Source organism: Nomascus leucogenys, chromosome 2, assembly GCF_006542625.1.
Source record: "Nomascus leucogenys isolate Asia chromosome 2, Asia_NLE_v1, whole genome shotgun sequence".
In the NCBI taxonomy this organism is placed as follows: domain Eukaryota; kingdom Metazoa; phylum Chordata; class Mammalia; order Primates; family Hylobatidae; genus Nomascus; species Nomascus leucogenys.
The window spans coordinates 20078193-20096262 of record NC_044382.1 but is presented as its reverse complement, the minus strand read 5'-3'; positions in this window follow the sequence as shown (position 1 = coordinate 20096262).

Below are 18070 nucleotides of genomic sequence, written 5' to 3'. Positions count from 1 at the left end.
ACAAGGCCGTTTCCACCTGTGTTTCTGTTGTTTTTAGTGCGTGTCTCCCTTTCTTCTCCCCCGCCACCGCCTCCCCAATGGCTGTTGAAGGCCCTTCTCATCTCCGGTCTCTCTCATCCACTTCCTCCCTCCTGCCCCAAGGACTCCTGGCAGGCCTTTACAGTCACGCTGCACTTAGAGTCTCTGCCGGTAAAGTCCCAGGGGGCACTGCATTTCTTTCTTTCTTTTTTTCCCCCCTTTTTTTGTTTCAAGGACAAGATTCAAAAGAGCCTGCTCCACACAGGTTGTAAGGTGCACCTTCAGATGTGCCTTCAAATAGGGGCTGAGCAATTTGAATATTTGTGCTCCTGGAAATCAGTCTGTAAAATCGTCCCCCAACGCCCATTAAATTCTGCAAAATTGCTCAGCTTTGAGAGCTTCATGGTGGGGTCCAATTTGGGGCCCTGGCACCTCACTGCCACAGCACTCATCCCCAAAGATGCTTATAATGGAAATGATGGAGTGGCTGATTTGGCCCTAGCTCCTTGCATATCAAAGGCAGGAGGGTGGGAGGGAAGCATCCGCAGAGCAGTCGGGATGCACCCCGCATGCCAGGTAATATATTGAGATGTTTAAAGCACACTGCTCAGCATGCACATGTGCCTGTCTCTCTGCTATTTTATACATTATCTGCAGGGCGGCAGGTACAAGGATAAGGCGTGTTTTGAAGTCAGTGGCAGTGCCACATGGGCATGGAGTGGGAAATAGGAATTATATAGCCTTTTCTCATATTACATATTTGCTACCTCCATAAGGAATACTTTGAGACTAGAAAAGGGATCACTGCAGCTACATAACCCACACCAAATCTTGCCACATTGGACCTATGAGGTATTTACTGATTTTAAAAATACCAGAGGTATAATCTTGCCCAGAAAATGTGCCTTGACCCTAACTCCTCAGCCTCTTCATAGTATGTACGAATTGTTTTTCTGCATATTTTTTAACAAATGTTGTCTGTCTGGATTCAGAGATTTTTATTAGTGTGTTTGTGTTTAAAGGTGCTGGGTTAAAAATACCCCCTCATCTCCAAAGGAAGGCGAAGGGGAGAAAAAAAAAAAGCACAGAGCTTTGTCCATTTGGAATTGGAGGGTAATCTGGAAAATTATTAAGAACCACAAGCCTGGCAAAGAGAATTTTGTTCTTTTCAGTGGTTGAAAAGAAGAGTAAAAAGGGTAAGACATGGCCTGTGGTTTCCATCCCTCAGTAATGATACAATTAAACTGAAATAAGTTAACTTGGTTAACAGAATCTATTTTACCTCTCCTTCTGTCCACAGACTCCTACATGTTCTCTCTTCTCCCAGTCTCTGAGGTTTGTTTGCTACCAGGGATGTGGGACTCCCAGAGTCTAAAGGTTCAACCATTCTTTAGTTCTTGTTCCTGAGCTCTCTGTGACCAAAAACTCCTATTTATTTTGAAAGCGGAAACAATGTCATTTCATTGCCTGCATGCGTAACTCCAAGATGCCTGAAACAATTCTGCTCAAACTTCCTACCAACTCACCTTTGGGCTGAGACAAAACAAGGAAAGTTTGGGCCCCAAAGGACAATTTTTCAGAGAAGTTGTGAGCAGGTAGAGGCAAAGCCGAGTGATGAAACTCATCTGACAATTGTCATCTGCCCTCTTTGCATCTCTGGCCTCATTCTTCCCTGTCTCCTGGGGATGCCTTACTTTCCTTTCTTCTCTGTAATGTTAGCAGTCCCCCATTCCTTTCCCCTAGCCTGCTTGTCCTCTGGGATGAAGAAAAGGCTTTAAACCTGTAAACTGTATACATTTTCTCCAAAATCAACTTGAAACTCAGTCTAAATTGGATGGAGAGGATTCGCTTTTGGAAGGAGCAGCTGTGTACCCACACACTGATAGAGACATCCCTGCTCTCGGAGGGGTTATGATTATGTGGGCTAAAAAGCTCAGATGTCTGAAGACTGGAGTTTCTTGTGTATATTTATATGAAGACTGTTCCCGTACAGAACCATGAGGATGTGGAATGAGGCTGTTTTTCACTCCCCACCCAGTGGCTAATGCAGCTCAGAGACTGTATTTGGGAGCTGAGCCTGCACGTAGTGAATCATCAGGAGCCCTGTGGAAATGAGCAAAGCAGGTGCAGCTTTAAGACCACATTCTCAGAGGTGCAAGAAGCTGAGCTTTCCCTTTCTCTAAGCTCAGTTTTGGTTTCAAGACTGATCCCCACTGATGAGGCAGAAACCTAATCTCTGTCAGAATGAGTTGGTTTCCAATTCCTTTTCCCCAAGGGTGAGCTTTAATTCCAGACAATCCACATGGTTCCCAGACCTTTGGAAGATCAGCTCTCTGATTCTCCAGACAACCTTTCCTGAGCCGGATGTGGCCTGGCGATCCTTAGTTGCAATCCATGCTGGCTACTGCTGAGACGTTTCTGATTCCATCTTATCCCTCCAGCCCTGGCAATTGACTTGTCTGCTTCTGTACCACCTGAGGGCAGGAGTGCTATTCTGTGACCAGGTTTCTCCTTGGATATGGATCTCCTGGCTGTCTGTATGCATGATCTTTCCTCATTCCCTGCTGGCCTTGGGGCACTCCAAGGCTCTGCCCCAGGAAGCAGAGAACAGAGCCCTTCTCTGGGACCCTTGGTGTTCCTGCCTCACCACTTCTTCTCCACTCTCTCCTCCTCAAGTCCAGAAGATCTGACTTCCATAGGAAGCCCAGCTCTTCCTAAGCCTCCTTGTTCTCATCCTGATTCCTTTCCCAAGCATTTTGTTATTGCCCACAATCCTCTTTGTTCCCCTAAGGACACACAAGCCTGAAAGGAACTCCTTTTTTCTCAACTTTGCATCCTCTTGCAGCCATTTTTAAGATATGTGACATGGACCACTGTGGGAAATGTTTTGCAGAAGAGAAAATCTGGAAGAAAAAGCATGTACAGATACCATTGAACCAACCATCCATGCTTTTTTGGATTAGTTGCAAAATCCCAGCTTACTTAACTTTTCTTTTGCCTAGAGACTGTTTAAATAACTTTTCTAAAACAGCCAATGAGAACAGTGTACATAGTTAATGCTGGCAATTAATATTTTTTTTACTAAGCAATTCCTTTTAACAGTCTTTTAGATCATGTACACGGGCAGTTATAGTCTGTGAATTAGCACTGTGATTAAAAACACGAGCTTTGGAATCAGACCCAGTTCTGCTCTCACCTAACAGCTCAGTGGCCTTAGACAAATTAAAGAACTTTTCTAAGCTTCCGGGCCCTCATGTGTGAACGGCTTTAGTGTTGTTAGAAAGTGTAGATGAACTAATGTGTGCAAAACACCTAGCACCTAGTAAATATTGTGTTTCCTTTACTTGTCTCTTTGACTTTAGCATTCAGCTTGTATTTCCATGCACTGCCACTAGCACGTTTCTTCTTATAAGAAGTCTGTAACATTACTGCTCTGAAAATGAAGTAGAATGGACCGAAGTGATAGTTTACGGCCAAAATTAAAAGATGGCAGAGAGAGAAATTCTTCCGGTCATCTCACTGGGGGAGCAGAACAATTGAGAGGAGAAACAGTAGATACATTTTTTCTTTAAGTTTATTATTATTATTATTATTATTTTATTATTATTGAGATGCAGTCTTGCTCTGTCACCAGGCTGGAGTGCAGTGGCATGATCTCAGCTCACTGCAACCTCTGCCTCCCAGGTTCAAGAGATTCTCTTGCCTCAGCCTCGTGAGTAGCTGGGACTACAGGCACGCACCACCACACCCAGCTAATTTTTGTATTTTTAGTAGAGAAGGGGTTTCACAATGTTGGCCAGGATGGTCTCGATCTCTTGACCTCCTGATCTGCCCACCTTGGCCTCCCAAAGTGCTGGGATTACAGGCATGAGCCACTGTGCCCTACCTGTTAAGTTAATTTTTCTATAGCTTATATCCAATATATTTTTAAAATATAAGACAGTTCCCAGTATAGCATATTAATACGTGTAGGAAGATAAATAAAATGAAGTTTGGAATTATGAGAATTGACATTGAAGAGGGGATGCTATTTGGTCAAATTTTGTGGTTGAACTTCAGACTTTCTCCCAAGCTCCCTAGAGGCCACAGTAAAAAGGAAAATACAATGTATAGTTTGCATTATTGAAAGGGAGAGGTACATCAAAGAAGGTCAGAATGATATCAGGGAAATGAGAACTTCTTCCTCTTCTTCTTGACCTTATTATTATGTTGTCAATCTGTGGACTGGAGAGACTAAAAGAAATCAGATAGGAAGTGGCATAGAAGACAGACTAGAGAATTAAGTTTCTCTCTCTAAATGACCAAAGACTCGCTCAGAAAAAACTCTCCCTAGATCACTTAAAAGGAAAAGAAAAGAAAAGGAAGTTGCCAGCTTGACAGAGCCTCAGAATATCCCCTGAAAGCTCTGGAGGCCCTATCTGGCATTGTGACCTCCATAGCAGCCCTTGCCACTGCCTTTGCATTAGAGGTGCAGCCTCTGGGAAAACCCTGCCAATCACCTTGCTGTACCAGCTAGTCCTGGGAAATGAAATTATAGCTTTTGATCCACTGGGCAAGTGGTAAGTCTCAATTCCTCTGTGTAACGTAATAATCACAGTCCCTGCTCTTCTCTACTCCTAGAGTATGTGCTCACACATAGGATCCAGAAGCTTACAGAAGTCCTTTAATTTGCATAAGGCCACTGAGCCATCACGTGAGAGCAGAACTGTGTCTGATTCCAAAGCTCATGGTTTTTGTTTGTTTGTTTGTTTGTTTGAGATAGAATCTCACTCCATCACCAAGGCTGGAGTGCAGTGGCGTGATCTTGACTCACTGCAACCTCCATCTCCCAGGTTCAAGTGATACTCCTGCCTCAGCTTCCCATGTAACTGAGATTACAGGCATTCACCACCACACCTGTCTGATTTTTTTTTTTTTGTATTTTTAGTAGAGACGGGGTCTTACAGTATTGACCAGGCTGGTCTTGAACTCCTGGCCTCAAGTGATCCACCCATCTCGGCCTCTCAGAGTGCTGGGATTACAGGTGTGAGCCACTGTGCCCAGCCCAAAGCTCATGTTTTTAATCACAGTACTAATTTACAGACTATAACTGGCCATGTAAATGATCTCAAAGACTGTTAAAAGGAACTGTTTAGTATGAAAGTACTAATCATCAGCATCACTATTCCCCCCCCAAATACTTCCTAAATGTCTGTGTTATACCAGGCACTGTACTATGCTTTGAGGATATAACTGTGAACAGTACAGACATTGTTTCTGCCTTTATCAGTAACTCAATTCTAGTGGGAAGTACAAGTAAAGAAGTAAACAGAAAAATAAAATTATCAGAGCTAGAGATAAGTACTAGAAGAAAGAAACACAGGGCTTAGGGTAGAGAATACCTGGATCAGGAAAGGATTCCTTGTTTGGGAGATTCAGGGATTGTTCATTTGAGAAACTGACATGTGAGACAAGTCCTGGCAGAGAAGTTACCAGACATACAAAGAAAAAGAATAGACCCTTCCAGACAGAGGGAAGAGCATGTGCAAAGGTCCTGAAGTGGGAAAGAGCAGGGCATACAGAGGGGACATGAGCAGGTGGGAGAGGGGTAAAAGATATGCTTGGAGAGATAAGCAGGGCTCTGATCATGTAAGGCTTTGCGGCTATGAGAAGCGGCAGGTGCTTCATTCTAAGTATTATGGGAAGCTATTGAAGGAGATGGAGCATTACATAATCTTATTCATGATTTAGGGAGACCACACTTACTGGTAATGGAGAACAGAACAAGAAGAGATGCAAAGGGCAGTTAGCAAATGCATCACCATTTGTGTTTGCTGAGATGGAGGTATTTCCCAGCTTCCAAATTCCTCCAGGACATCTCATTTCATCAGATGGGCAGAATGCTAAAAAGAAGGAGCCTAGGTTTGACTGTTTGCTGGTTATTTTCTCCCAGTCCCTCCAGGAAATTCCATACATATATTACTACGTGAACCACTAAGTTGACTTCACAAATGAGGAATTACATGAGCTTTCTTAAAATGACATATGCTAATATTTCTTTGCTATTATTGTAGGAGTACCACTCAATGAGAAGAGGATATTTGCCTTTCTATTCCACTTCTCAACTTTAAAAATTGCCTTTACAGATCTTTATTTTCACTGACCCAGAAACTAGAGAAGTACAGAGAGGGAGAAACAGTCAACTCTTGTGCTGGGAATGGGGATGCTGAGGCTAGTGCAAGCTCTGCTCTTGCTGCATGATGATAGGCAAGATGCTTCCCCTCCCTGAGTCTGCCTTTTCATCCTGTAAGTGAGGGCATTCGAAAAATAATCTCTAAGCTTATACCTTTATCTTCTAAGAGTCTATAACTCTTTAGTGTTGGCTTAGAGCATCGCAGAAGAGGTGGTTCATTAGCTGCTGATTTTTCTGAGTGACAGCCTCGTAGGAAATAGCATTGTGATCCTTTTACTATGTTTTGTGGTTCCTTTACCTGTGAACGCATTTTTCAGTTTAACATGGGGAAAAACTCCATTTGGAAGCAGGCAATTTTCATCCCCTTCCTCTCCACCCCCAGAGGGACCAAGCTAAGGTGTCAGAAGGTGATGGCACAGGCCACAGTCACTGCTTGGGTTGCTGCATGGCCTGGCGTTCTGAGGCCAAGCATGTGCCAGCTCTCCCCAACACCATCATTAGAGTACAGATATCTCTTCAATATGCTGATTTCCTTTCTTTTGAGTATATGCCCAGTAGGGGGATTGCTGGGATCATATGGGAGCTCAATTTTTAGATTTTTGAAGAACCTCCAAACTGTTCTCCACAGTGATTGAACTAATTTACATTCCCACCATTCTGTGTGGGTTGCTGGTTTCTCCGTTCTGCTGGATACCTCCTGGATAATGTGATCAATGGCATGGGTTCTCTTGCTGTTCCCACTGCCCACAAATCAAGCTCTTAATAGCCCAATAAAATCATGAGATTCAGGCTAAAACAGTGATTGCATTGCTCAGATGCTGATGAGACACATATATCTGAAACAACTGATTAAAGACTGTGGAAAGGAGGTCTCGGCACAACATGTGGGGTGGCTAATTTACAAAGGTGAGGAGCATTCCAGATAACAGAATGTCAGGCACCTTTACTTCCAGGGAGATGTATTTAAAATAGGCTGATTTTTCTTACATATGTTCCCATGAATGATTGGGACACCAATGCGGTAAAAGCAAGGTGGCTGAGTGATTCTCCCATCAGGGTCCTTCTGTCTGCAGGCTGTAGCCAACAAACGTTCCAACTTGGCAGGTCAAATGTCTCCAATACATTTCTAGAATGTGTTGTGCAGTCGATAATAAATAAATGCTAAGATATGTGATTACATAATGATAGCCACATTCATTGACCTGTCTATCAAAGGAGCCATATTTGAGTTTGAGTTCCCTTCCCCTGGGCCCATGGAGTGAAGATGAAGTGTTAGCTAGTCGTCTTTAACATTCCTAGCAACCCTGGGCTAAGTGCACTGGGGTGGAAGGCAGTCCCTTTTGCTTAGTAATCCATTAGCTAATGGGTGTGAGCCTGTCAATTTTCTATTTATTCCTTAAACCATTAAGGTTTACCTGCTGTGTGTGAAACTACACTTGATAAAAAAGAGTGATAGTTGAAATAAAATAAATATCAAGCCTTACGAGGTCTGATGAGTATTGTTTACACCATAGCGGGCTTCATGGAAAGGTAAAGGTGAACCAACTCTTACAAGTTGACACATGGCATTCTGGGCAAGAGGAGGCAAACAACTCTGCTGTGTTTCAGTCCAGAGGCATTCACCAGCGGAGGGGTGTTGTTTGAGAACTGCCATCCAATTGCCCTCGATATTTGTCAACAATGCCTGCCTGAGTCTCTTGGAAGCTGGTACTTTTACTGTCTAGATAAAACTCAAACTCCTGACTGGCTTACACAAGGCTCTGCATAGTCTGGGCCTTGCTGCGTGTCTAGCTTTATCTTTCACCTCTCTTTCCCTTGCTCCACCCACACTGATCTTTTTCAGGTCCTTTGCGTATGATATTCAATCTCCCATTAGTGTTTTTCTTGCCTAACTCATCCTTCAGATCTCAGCTTGAACTCCATTTTCTCCGGGAAAAACATCCTTGATTGCCCAAGCAGGGTCAGTCTCTAACTCGATGCTCTCTTGGTTTCCTGTCCTCCAAACTAGCCCTCAAAACACCTTAATATACTGTATTTAGTTACATAAATATCTGATCAATATTTGGCTCTTTCACTAGGTGGAAAGTTCCTTGAGGGCAAAAACCACCTCTGGCTTTGCTCGCCATGGTTTTCCCAGCATTTGCCATAATACCTGTTGAGTGAAGAAAAGAATCAATCCAATCTTGAGAGAGCTTCATGTTGAGAACAAATATAGAGGGACAATGAGGGCTCCTGAGAACTAAACCTTGGCATTTTTTGGGTTTTGTTCCTTATAGCTGAGGTTTATTGTGTCGTACTTTCATGATTATTTACAATAATTTTTATTTTGCCTGATATAGACAGCCTTATCAACAATGAAAACATTTAAGATAGGTATACTGGAAATAACACTCTAGTACTCCTGCTCCTCATAACTCAGGCAGAAAGTATTTTCTGTCTCCTGGATTACTTGGTTATTTAGAGTTACTCAGTTACTCTGAGTTACTCAGAGATGGTTCCACTTGCTGATCTTATTCAGATATAATTAATTAGACTACATATAGGTTTCCCAATGAGTTGTAACCATCCCAGGTCAAGATGCGCTTTACACAAATTATAATCAGTGTTTTGAGGCACTACTGAAGGTGAAAACCAAACGTCTTCATAATATCCCCAGTACAAACCTATGCTTACAAAAATTATAGAATCCTTGAGAGGGAAATCAAAGGAAGCAGTATTCATAGAAATACTATTCAGTATTAATACGTGCAAGAAACAGTTCTAGGTGCTCAGATATGGCAATAAATAAGAATGCCTGCAAATAAGCAAATATGCACATGAGATAATTCCAGAGAGGGAAAAGGGCTATATAGAAAATGGTGATGTTAGAGAAGGTGACACGAAAGGGGTTGTTTTAATTGGGTGTTCAGAGTCAATTATGTTCGGATGGTCCAAATTCTGTCTGAGAGCAAGAATCAGTATGTCAGCTATTACCACAATAATGCTGCCAGACCAAAGCCATACTGAGCAAGCCACATGGCTTCCATTCACGGTATATCCATTTTCATTCCATTGGTCCAAGCAAGTCACGTGGCTAGCCCGACATCAGTGGAGTGGGGAACTACATGCTTCACCCTAATTCTGCTTCCTTGAAGTGGATCCTTACACAATTGTTTTCCACAGGTCTTGGCTCTGCCCTCTAGGGACCCGTTCTTTTTTTATGTTACCCTTAAGTGAAATAAAATTTTAATTTAGGTACCTCAGGCTTCTACGTGATCTTTCTAGGATCCCCTTTGTCCATTTGGAAGAATCGACTACGTTCAACTTCAATCCTTTCGGAGGTCTTAACAAAGGGTGTGATGGCCACACTTTTTATTTGGAATATGCTCCTAGGCTATATCTGAAAGGCTGTGTCCTTGTTTTGGTCTTTGCCCTCGGGCTGTATTTTCTTTGAGGATATTTCACTGGATGAAAATTCTGGAGATGAGAAACAGTATCATTTTCCAGTGTAGTATGTCCCAGATTTTCTGAGTTCTCTGTCGACTCTCTCAACTGTATTTGTAAACTGGACAGCTCTTTTCTGAGCTCATCTCTTTCATGTAGTACCTTATCAACTGTGGCTACCTACAGCCAGTTCAGGCTTTCAATATTCCGTTTCTAAGTTCAACAGGTACATGTCTTCCTTTCCAGATGATCACAGGTACTACTTTTACTAAATGTTTCACCATTGCATGACACAGGTCACAATTTTTCTAAACTACTAAACTACTATTGTTGTTTCCTCAACACTCACCACTGAGTTTGAAAACATCTTTTCATGTTTTTCTTAACAACCATGCCTACTTCTAGGTTTCTATTTCAGTCTCAGTCAGCTATTGCCACAATCATGGTATGCAACAAGTCACCTCAAAGCTCAAGAATTAACAGCAAGTGTTAATTCTCAAGCTTGCAAATTTGCAGGGCAGTAGGTCTGAGGAACGGCTGATATTGCAGGCATGGCTGGGTGATTGCTCCCAGTTGAGGGGCACCCGAGCTTAGCTCCAGGATGTCACTGTGCTCATACCTGTTTTATGTGTGGACATTTCAGAACTCAGGTTGGAGTTTCAACAGTTTCCATGGGGAACCCCTTCTCGTGGCCGATCTCTGGAGTGTAAGAACCAGGACAGACTTCACAGTCACATCTAAGACCTTTGTCAGTATCTTACCACCTGTTCCCCCAGGCTATAGAAAGTCCATGGCCAATCCCAGCATCAGTAAGATGAGATGTCCAATATCTTGCCAGCTTCTCTCACAGGACTCTTCCCAATGTGTAATTACATGTGAACTTACTAATTTGCTTTTGGTTTTATACTGGGTTATTGTCTACATCCAATGGCTCTCACACCAGCTTCAAGGTCAGCAACTGGCAGATAGTAACCACCTAACTATCTGGATAAGTAAGTTATTTCACGAGATTTCTCATTCTGAATGAAAATGGTGACTCCTAGCAGTCCAACTTGTAAATGAATTCATCATATCTAAATTACACCTAATCTCATTTCGCTGAAACCTGTTACATTTATATTTTTTAACTCTGAAGGGGCTTAGTAGGATCTTACTACTAAGTGATGTTGGTGCATAGGAAATATTTCTTTTTTTCTCCTTCCCTGTGCCCCTACATTACCCACCTCTCATCTTTATCCTCTTCCCCAACAGCAGTGCTAAGCCTTTGCCCTGCAGATTTATTGCCTGGAATCTGCTTCCTTTTGGCACATGACAATATTCAGACTGATTATTTTATTTATTTATTTACTTTGTCTGGAGTTCCCTGGTGCCTTCCCTGGTACTATATAATACAGAAATATAATACAAATAAATGATTTGAAGGAGAACTGTTGTTTTGCTTGTGCTTATGACAAGAGTCAGCCACAGATCATCTTTTGGATCCATATGGAAACAAGTGGGCAAGTCTCCCATGTTAAAGGAGGAGTCTAATCTAATCTTCAGGGTGGCACTGTGAATGCTGGGGATACTGTATACAGTTAGCTTTCAAGAAGCAGCAGGAATTTGCAGGAGTTTTATTTTTTTAAATCAAGGAGTCCATCATAATGAGTGCAGTATCAAGAAATAAGAGACAACCTAATGTCTATTGGTTTGAGATCAGTTAAATGTGTTATGGTACACACACATACAACTTGGAATTGTGGAACGGAATAACAATATCTGATATTGACAGAGTGGCTAATACGTCCTGGGCACTGAATCAGTCCATATGTGACTTATTTAACATCATCTTCTTAGACAGCTTTTAACATAAATACCCCTATTGTCACTTAAAACAATAAGATGAGTAACTGAGGGTTATAGAATTTGAGTGATTTAAGTCATTTCCATAGATACGAATTATTGAAGCAGTGCATTCCGTAGATATACTAACTACTGTGTTTATAGGCATTAAATAAACGGCCTTCAAGTTCCATTGGGGATCCTTTGTTCTTATACGGCGTTGGTGAGCAATTCTATTTCAGCAGGAGATAATTGCTCCCATATCACATGGCTACTGTGAGAAGTTAACAAACTTGTTTCTATAGCTAATAGTATATCAGCTCATCTAAAATTAGGCCCCCAGCTGGGTGTGGTGGCTCATGTCTGTAATCCCAGCACTTTGGGAAGCTGAGGTGGGAAGATCATTTGAGCCCAGGAGTTTGAGACTAGCCTGGCAATATAGTGACACTGCGTCTCCACAAAAATTTAAAAAAAAAAAATTGCCCAGATGTGGTGGTGCATGTCTACAATCCCAGCTACTTGGGGAGCTAAGGTGGGAGGATTGATTGAATCTGAGAGGTTGAGGCTGAAGTGAGACATGATTGCATCATTGCCACTTCAGCCTGGGAGACAGAGTAAGACCCTGTCTCAAAAAATAAATTAACATGAATAATAATACATAAAAGTAAGCCCTCAACAAGGGATGCCAATTGCCATTAGTATTGATTTCCTGCTTATTTTTACTCTCTTCTTCTGGGCTCCTTAAGTTTGATAAAGTAAATTGGCATTGTACTGGACACAAAAATGTTCTATAATAATATTCTGTGCTTGTGAAAAATAGGAGGCTCATTGTTGCCCTTTTCAGTTGGGCACTTTGAGCGGTAGTGGTTTGTAGGGCATGTGACTGGGGGTAGGAATGTTTTCCTTTGGATTCTAAAGAAGCACATTGGGAGCCCCAACCTCTGATTATGGCTGTCTAAAGGGTTGAAGAGAAGATGACTATGTCTCTAAAATTCCATGCAGTAGATTTATGGGTCAGGTAGGCATGGGGAGAAATGGAAGGAGAGGGCCATTGGAAGAACTAGGATGCTGGCTCTTCTTTAAGAGCTACCAGTGAGCATAATACTCTTCAGCCATGATGCAGTGAGAAAGGTGAAGGAAGTCATGATTGAAAGCAGAGAAAGAAGAAATGAGAGAAGGAAGAAGGAGATGAACCGAGGAGAAGAATTCCCCAGGGGAAAATAGGTGGTACCAACCCTCTAGCCTTCTTTCTGTTCCGCCACTGTGCCGTGACCTGTCGTCTCTATCTGGAATATTTTTCCTCTTCACTCCCAACTCTTCCTTGCTGACTTGCCTCACCTTCTCCAGGTCTTCTCTCAAACATAACCAAATCAATTTATTTGCTGTATGTGCTCATGGTTCCCTATGCTTGCCCCTCAAAGTAGAACAGATCCGGGATTGTTAGTATTATTTATTTTTAGAGACAGGATATCATTCTGTTGCCCAGGCTGGAATGCAGTGGCATGATCATAGGTCACTGCAGCCTCAAACTCCTGGGCTCAAGTGATCCTCCCACCTCTGCCTCCTGAGTATCAACAAGGGAACATTTATGGACTCTCCCTCCCACAGCCTGCCAAAAGGAATCACAGTCAACCAGCACCATATCTCCTTTTTTTCCCCTGCTCTGCTAAAGAGGAAAGATGTTCTTGCTGGAAAAGAGACTTGCTAATGTTGGAGCATAGAGAGCGATCCCCCAAAGTATGGTGCTTTGGCATGCTAAGCAGGATTTTTAAAACTTGGAAGGCCTTAGAAGCTGCCTCAGAAGCCAAAACTTACTAACCTTATCTGTTTGTTCCCCTCCCACCCCACATCCCCTACAAGCACAGGGAGGGATTTTCTCTAGAATTTTCTTATCTGACTAAGGAAACTTCTTTCTGAAAGAAATGCAATTGTCTTAAGACCCACCTCCCTAGGAATCTCATTAAATAACCAGGAAAGATTAACAACCAGAGAAGAGAAGAGGCTAAAAGTCATCACCATGCTCAGGCAGAACTTTATCTCCTCTTCTGAGAGCAGCTCAGAGAGATTACCTGGGAGACCTTATCTGCACAGTAAGACAACCTTTGTTCACAATGCAGTTTTGCCCCTCACCTTCCTGTAAATTGCAGTTTTATAAGACAATCAGTTACAAGATAATGTCTGCCTCCCCAGTCTATTCATTTTTCCTAAAAAATATGTACTATCCTTGTAAGATTACCTATAGTCTTTCGTTTCCCTCTCCCCTGTGAAGACGGTATTTAAGCTATAGCCATCTGGCCCTTCTTTGAGTCTCATATTTGCGGGGCTCCAGGGTCCTTGTGCAAGTAAATAAGTTTGTATGCCTTTTTCTCCTATATTTATCTGTCTATGGTGAGTCATTTCAATGAAACTTCAGAGAGAGTGGAAGAGAAGCCTTCTCTCTGCCCCTACAGTAAAAAGTAAAACAATAAGAGAGATGGGCGAAGAGGGAGAAGGCAGAAAGAAAAATCATGGAAACTTAGAATAGAGCAGGGGGTTTTTGGTCAGATGGATTGGAGAAAGTAGTATCTGAATAAGATGAGAAGTGAGGGAAAAGATAATAGAAGAAAGATCACTTTACTAGATATTGCTGTGGGCTTTATATTTAGATTATTTTAATAGCTTTTGATGGGTCTAAATAAGGAATTTGGTTCCCCTTTAATTAATTTTGGCTGTTGAGCTAGGCTCGACTTTATGCAGAGATAGAGCCACATGCTCACTCAGATATATTAGGGTTACAGAGCATTTTATCACAGTATGTTATTATATGTTTGTGTGATTGTTTGAGTCATGTCTCTGTCCTCCTTAGACAGTAAACAATGAAGGAAATAGGTCTATTTAAGACATAAATCATATTCCCAGCCCTTAGCAGCACAGCAGTTGACACAAAGATGTTCAGTACAGAGATATTGTGTAAATAAATGCTTCAGAGAAGGCCATGGGTAATGCCTGTTTCTCATTCATTTCTCCTTGCTTTCCTGGCAGAATCCCATCCATATCAGTGTTATTGAATGAACTGCCCTCAATGGGTCTCCTTCCTTTGTGTTGACATTTCATCAGCGTCTTTGTGGAGTACTAAATTTTCCTTATAAGATAATTCCCAGTGCAGGATATTTCCTACAGAAGGCCAACCATCAGGCCTGTGGTTAACGCCAGGGCCCAGAACGTTTGTTCTTAATATAGAATGTGAAAATTCTACAATCAGTGGGAAAAATGCATGCTAAGTAGATAAAAATCAGTCCCACTGTAGCATAACTCTCCAGAGAGAAGATATAAAACTGCTTGATGCTTAAGTTAAAAAAAAAAAAAAAAAAAAGTAACAAAGTGTTTCCAGCTCCGGAAACTGAATTTCATTCCTAATGTAAATACAGAAGCCTCTGGAGAAGAGGATCATATTTGGAAGAGGGAAGGGAAGCAAAGGCAAATCGAGGAAGGGACTTCTTTATTGCGCTCTAGAGCGAGGAAACAGCCCAAACAGAGACATCAACCATTTCTTTACCAGCAGTCACAAAACTGAGCTTTATCTTGACCTTTTCATCTCCCTTAATCCCAACATTGAATCAGTCACCAAATCCTGATGGTTCTATTGCCTAAATATTTTTTAATCCTGTCTATTTTCCTCCTTTTTCTTCTCCTAGTCCAAGCTGTTCATTCCTTGCTTGGATGACTGCAATGGCCTCCTAATGTCCTCTATTTTCCCTCTGTCTCCCTCCAATTTGTTCTTATTGTAGCAACCAAGATGATACTTCTAAAATATAAATTGAGATCCCTTGTTGACAACGTGGAAGACTCTCCACTCTTCATCATTACAATGAACATATATTGTAATATAAATAATGAAAAAGTATAAATGAAGAAGAGAAGATAGCAGACATAGACAACTCTTTTGAGATTTGCTGGTAACAGGAGCAGGAGGACTGTGGCTAGCTTACAAGCAAAGTGAGGTCAAATGACTTTTTCCTCAATGAGATCACATTTGTAAGCTGGTCTGAATGTAACATTGAGGAAAGAGAATGTGATGGTGCTGGAGAGGGAGGAGATAATCTCAGGAGCAAAATTCTTGATGATAAGATGATTTTGGAGCATGCTAGGGCAGCTGTGGCTTTGAGCATAGTGTGTTGGAAAGAGTCCACTTCCCTGAAAGTGTACTTAAAAACGGATTCATTCATAAGGGTCTTTCTGCAAGGCAAACAGTTGTTGTTTTTAAAAGCTGACATATACTTGTGCATTGGATACGGCTACTGCAGAAGACGGGATTTTTTTTTCACAAGCACATGATTCCAATTTTCCATATTCTTATTTGGATTTATGGTAATAATGTTTTTTTTCTCATAAAGTCAGCTGCCAGGGCATTGACCAGTGCCTTCCATTACCTACTTTCCCTTATGTGTTTGGAGAACTCTTATCCTATAGAACACCACTGGAGTATCCTCTTCTTTGCAGTCTTCCTTGATCTCCACGGAAAGAACATATCATTATGACTTTCAAATCAGGCTGTGTGAACATCACCGTTCATAACTTATCTTTTGGTCAGAAGTCTCAAACTGACACTCTAGGGGATTCTGGACTTTGTTTGGCCAAGACAGTGTTTTTAAAACACTGTTTTTAGATAAGTTGCCAACATTTTAAAAAAATGAAAGTTTTATGCCAAATTTTTAAATAATCTAGTAACATATCTGGCATTCTTGAGAAATGAAAGATGGGCAACACTGGGTCCACATTCTCACATGGGAGCAGTTGCCTGCAGCAAGTGGGATTCTCACTTTGGACAGAGCATGCACTTGCCAGTGGCCCCAGTCCTCCCACTCCCTGTCTGGTTGTTTTTATCCCTAGTTTACCCCCTCAATTTTTGTTTTTTGTTTTTGTTTGTTTTTTTTGAGATGGAGTCTCACTCACTGCTGGAATGCAGTGGCACAATCTCGGCTCACTGCAAGCTCCTCCTTCCAGTTCACTCCATTCTCCTGCCTCAGCCTCCCCAGTAGCTGGGACTACAGGTGCCCACCACCACACCCAGCTAATTTTTTTTGTATTTTTAGTAGAGATGACGTTTCACCATGTTAGCCAAGATGGTCTCAATCTCCTGACCTCGTGATCTGCCCTCCTCGGCCTCCCTAAGTGCTGGGATTACAGGCGTGAGCCACCATGCCTGGCCCACCCCCTGACTTTTTAACCAGCATAGCCCCTATGAACAAATATGGGGCTGTGAGTTTATGAGCCTCGCCATAGGCCCTACAGGCAGGAACTATGGCCCATTTGCTTAGTGTACCTGGCAGCTAGTACAGTACCAGGCACGTGGTAAGTGCTCAGGACATGTTCTGAATTGAACTCCCAAGCCCCACAGTCTCATTGTGCACATCTGCACACTCCACTCACATAGATTTTCTGTTCCTAAATGTACCTTATGTGCTCCAAAGCTCAGTGTTCTTACACCTCCCTCCTTTCCTCTGCCTAAGGGGCCAGGCCCACCTGGTTAGCTCCTGCTGAGCTTTTATACCTCAGCTCAAATGTTACTTTCTCTGGAGCCTTTCCCAGCACTTCAGGTTAAATCAGATCCTGCTGCAATGTACTTTCAGAGCATTCTAGACATTTTCTTCATTACCATGATTAGTTTGTTACAGGCACTTGAGTGGTTGCTTAACGTTCATTTGCCCCACTCAAGGATGAGCTCCAAGTGGGTATAACGTCACCATGGCCCACCGATGTATCCACCATGTCTCACCTAGTACCAGAGGCATAGGAAACGCACAAAGTTTACAGGCATGAATGAATAAATGAATGATTGAGTGAATGAGAACTTTCAAGAGGTAGCCCTTAAAGATCGTAGAGGCCAGCGTATCAGAGGTGCGGACGTCAGCTGTGCTCTGTGGAGCATTATGGCACACCTGTCTCAGCCTGGCCAACCATTCTAGCATAATTTGAATATAAGTGTGTCTTTTCTGAGATGGTGTGCATCCTGAGGAGAGGGGCCTCTTGTTCAATCTTTATCTTCTGCATCTAATACAGGAAACTATATCAAACACAGAATTCAAAAGAAACATATATTGAATGGCCACACTTTTCAGCAAGAGTTCTGTTTCTTTAAAAAGGATGGCAGCTTCTCTAACTTATATATCACACTCTTTCATTACTCAAATCGGGCTATATTCCAAAGCTGAAACAGTGCCCACCACATGTGACTGTGTTGCAGCCATCCTATCATCTCTGGCCATCAAGTTTCTGTTGGTCTACAGCCTATTTGCTGAGTTTTTGAGGCATTTTACAAGTATCATTAACCTCATCATGTTTAATAACTGTAAAAGTAGGAAAATCATTGAGTGTGCATTTAGAAAGACTCATGATTATGATGGAATTTAAAGTGAAGCAATTTTACATGAGTAGGTACCTATCTGGTATTTGTGGAATGTTTCACTCCTGTCCAACAGGAAAAGTATCTTATTCATGTGGGGTTAAAAAATATTGATCACAGAAGGCTCAGTTCACACCTACCTCCTCCTCAATGAGCCAGGGCACATAATTAGTTTACCAGAAGGCTCGCTGGGATTAATTAGCAGCTGTGTGTGAAAAAAGGTTGGTTCAGACTTGTAGCACGAGGGATAGGGG